This window comes from Morus notabilis, unplaced genomic scaffold, assembly GCF_000414095.1.
Source record: "Morus notabilis unplaced genomic scaffold, ASM41409v2 Scaffold2667, whole genome shotgun sequence".
NCBI lineage: Eukaryota > Viridiplantae > Streptophyta > Magnoliopsida > Rosales > Moraceae > Morus > Morus notabilis.
Window position 1 is genome coordinate 16,993 of NW_010360268.1, and position 4,775 is coordinate 21,767.

Below are 4,775 nucleotides of genomic sequence, written 5' to 3' on the forward strand. Positions count from 1 at the left end.
GTAATTCCCGTATACATGTCCTCCATCAAAAGGCTAACCCACATATTCAATCTCCCCAAGCAACCTTAAACTTCTGAGACTATTTCAGAATTTAAATGAGCTCGAATAGGCTATTTCAGAATTTAACTCCCACTAATATTATTCATTCTGGATCAATTTGTTACAGTATGCGATTTTTTTCTCTAAAAACGTTTTCAAGACGTATTCAAATAGTACATGCAAGATTTTACTTTATCTACAGATTTTAACTTTAACGGCATATTCAAACGCCATTTTAAATCTTAATTTTGCGTTGCTTATATTTTATAATTCAAATAAAAAAAATTCAATTGTTGAGATTTGAACTCTCGAACTAAACAAACAAGAATCATTATTAGAACTATTTTTATGTTTTTCAACATATGAAAGTACTAATGTAATTATTTATCAATGACATAATTTTAAAGATGACAATGTCCCATATTATTTTATAAGAAAATATTATTTATTCAACCTTTGCTTTCTTAAAAAATAATAATCACTTGTTAATTTTATAGTCACCGTTTGCTTGCTCGTGAGTAGAATGTGTATAATTTTAAACTTAACCATCTAGAATTTCTTAGCTATATATATTATGGAGGCAATTAGTATCCTTTACGAAAAAAAACAAACTGATCAAACGATCTAGAATTCCTTAACTAGCTTAACAAGCCTAACAAAGCAATTCTAATAACAAACCATTAACCACTAACCATTTATCACAAGGATAATTAATTACTAACACAATCCTATCAGATATCACATTGTAATACGATATTGTCAAGAAGTCTTTGGAATCAGTGGAATCAACATTAATAAAAAATAAAAAAAAAGGAGAAAAGTTGTTAATTAGATGGGATTCGGTAGTTTGCTGGGGCTTATCCATGGCCTAAAGTAGAGTTTATCCATGGCCTTGTCACAATGAAGCTTTTTAGCTTGTTGAGAAACCTCCTTTCTTTTTGTAGGATTCTCTTTCTTTCTAGTGTTGCATTCTCCCATTATATTATATTTTATTTGTAGGTTTATGGTCTCAAACAATCTGAAAATTCGTTTGCGTTGATAATCTATGCTTAGCTATAATAGAGAGTATGGTCAAAATTTATCACCTAAAAAATTATTAGCTAAAATAACTTTCTAGCAATCGATAATCTTTTCTTGCTCAACAATTTGTAGTGGTAAGCAAACGTTAATTTACTTTCTGAGCATTTTCTTTTTAATTTCTGTGGACATAATTAAAAAAAATCATTTAATAAATCGATAAATGTGTACCTTGTGTGTAACTTTAATAACTTTCTAGCAATCGATAATCTTTTATTACTCAACAATTTGTAGTGGTAAGCAAACGTTTACTTTCTGAGCATTTTCTTTTTAATTTCTGTGGACATAATTAACAAAAATCATTTAATAAATCGATAAATGTGTACCTTGTGTGTAACTTTAAAATTAATCCGCTGATTAACTAATGAACAATGTATATAATTTATTATTATGTATAAGACAAATTAAATTAAAGAAAATTAATTAATTGGAAACCATTTTAATAGTCTAAGAAATATTATTATTTAACTTTTTAAAATAAGATATATAATAATTTTATATATAAAAGATTAGTATTGTTATTACAATCTGTCCGTCATAGGTAACAGATTTAAACTTTAAAGCGCAAATAAGGCAATACTTATATAGTTACATTAGGAGTTTGAATTTGAATCTAATACTAATATACTATCAAATAATTTAAACTTAATACTTATCTCCTAATAACTAATAATTTAAAATTTTTCAAGCTTTAAACTAAAAAATAATCACTAATCTAATCTCTAAATTCCAAAGATAAATTAAATACAAACTAATTTAAATTTAAATAAATTAATCATCCTTATCAATACGTAATTCCGGTATATACGAGTCCTCCATCAAATGGCTAACCCACGTATTCAATCTCCACAAACAACCTTAAAGTTATGAGACTATTTCAGAATTTAAATGAGCTTATTTATCTCCCACTAATTTTATTCGTTCTGGATCAATTTGTTACAGTATGCGATTTTTTTTCTCTAAACAAGTTTTCAAGACGTATCCAAATATTACATTTAAGATTTTACTTTATGTATAGATTTTAACTGCATATTCAAACGTTATTTTAAATTTAATTTTACAGTTTAAATTAGACTGGTTATATTTTGTAATTCAAATAAAAAAAATTCAAATTATTACTGTTAGAACTATTAGTTGGTAAATTTGTTGGCAAAAGGTTGTAAATTCAAAAAGAAAATCAACAAGATTATGGACTGTTATGGAGACTCTATTCTTGGCTACTTGTACCGGATTTAGGATGATAATTTGGGATGATTTCCTCAATAAAAGGAAATAAGTTTATGGAGCTGATTTGGTTGACTTTTGGTGGCCAATTGATGTGGTGTGTATGGAAAGAATCTGTGGAGGAAAGGTTGCCTTGTTTAGGGCGTTTTTGGAGGAGAAATGGATGTAGTTGACATTTGATCATCATTCCCATTAAGAGCTTTGTGATATAAAGGTGATGAGGCAGTAGAAATGGAAAGTAGAGTACTCTTGCTATATATTCATATGTGTGTGTACGTGAAGGTGAAGGTGTGCCTTGGAAGAGAAAAAAAATGAGCTTTTGTGTTTTATGGGTTTAAAAGTAATTTAATGCCATATTTTGGGGCATGGGTTTTAGAGATATATTTTTCAGAAAAAGTCTGTGACAGTAAACTTTGAGTGTTGAGAGGCCTTCTTTCTTTTTGTAGGATTCTCTTTCTTTCTAGTGTTGCATTCTCCCAATATATTATTTGTAGGTTTATCGTCTCAAGAATTCCGAGAAATCGTTTGGGTTGATATATTTTTTGTGTTCAATCTAAACAATCTGAAGAATCATTTTTTTTCCTTTTTTTTTCTTTTTTTTTACCAGAATGTTTAAAAGTACTTGTTACAAACTCCTAAATAATTTTTTGCTTAATTACAGGTCTGCCAGTTACCGTTATTTCATGTGCAATTCTGCAATCAAAAGACTAATTACTCTCTCTAGATATGGCAGCATATCTTAGAGCAACTCTAACCATGTTAGTTATTTTATATTTTTAACCAAAATGACTAATGATTTAGCTAGAATTTAGGTTTTCACTACTCCAATCATTAGCTAAATGGTTGCCTATTTTGGAGAATTCATTTCACACTAGCTAAATATAACTTGCAAGATGGGGCTAGCTATTTGATTTTTTGTATTATTTTGTTCTTTCAAATCATAATAAATGCAAAGGTTCTTTCAAAATTCAATAAAGTTATTTATTTTTTAAACTCAATAAAGTATTAAGAATAAATTGAAATACTTAGCATATATGGATTAAACATCTATTAACTAAAAAGAAGATTGAGAATCTGAAATTCATAATCCGGCTACATCGTAACCCTAGAAAAAGGAAATTAGTTCATCTCGAAACAAAATAAATTCCTAAACAAAGTCTTAATCATTGGAAAGGAAAGAAAAGAACTAGGTTGGAGTTGAATTGAAGTGTCTCCGTCTCCGGATTTGAGCCGTTCTTCTTCTCTGTACCCAATTCTCCTTTTCCTCTCTTGAATCTTCTCCCAAAAGTCAGCCGTCACTCCCCAGTCCAACAGTTCCTTTCATTGCCCTAGATTCATCTATTTATATCTTTTGGAGCATTAGGGTCAAAGCCGGTAAGTTTTCTTACGATTGGCCTTAAAAACGCGTCCTTTCTCGTGTTGTAGCGCCGCGGCGCTGAGTTCCTAGCACTGCGGCGCTGGCTGTGCAGAATCATGGGCGCCAAAACGCTATCATGGGCGCCAAAACGCTACCCATTCTGTCCAAATGTCATGGTTTTGTAAAACTGAGCGCTACAACGCTACAAATTGGCGCCTAAGCGCTATGTTTGCTGTCTTTTTCCACCAAAAGTTGTCCAAAACCTTCCAAATCATAGACTTTCACCTAACCTTCAAACAAAGAACAAAAACACACATAAAAACTAACAAAAATCTCGAAAACCAGCTAGATAGTAAGTGTAAAACAATACTAAATGAGCGAGTAAAACTCACTCATCACCCTCATACGTAACAGATTATCACTAATCATAATTATCAATAGGTAATTCCCGTATACAAGTCCTCCATCAAAAGGCTAACCCACGTATTCAATCCCCATTAACAACCTTAAAGTTCTCAGACTATTGCAGAATTTAAATGAGCTCGAACAGGTTATTTCTGAATTTATCTCCCACTAATTTTATTCATTCTGGATCAATTTGTTACAGTACGCGATTTTTTTGTCTAAAAAAGCTTTCAAGACGTATCCAAGACGTGTCCAAAAATCTAGATTTTAACTTTAATTGGATATCTAAGCGCCATTTTAAATTTTAATTTTACTGTTTAAATCAGACTGTTTATATGTTATTATTCAAACCAAAAAAAATTCAAATTGTTACGATTTGAACTCCAGAACCAAACAAACAAAGAAGAATCGTGGGAACTATTTTTATATTTTCAGAATATGAAAGTACTAATGTAAATATTTGAAAGATAATGTCCCATATTATTTATTCAACCTTTGCTTTCTTATTAAATTATAATCACGTGTTAATTTTATATTCAACGTTTGCTTGCTCGTGAGTAGAACGTGTATAATTTTAAACTTAACCATCTAGAGATTCTGAGCTATATTATATGGAGGCAATTAGTATCCTTTACAAAGAAAACAAACTGATCAAACGAATTGATCAAGAAAA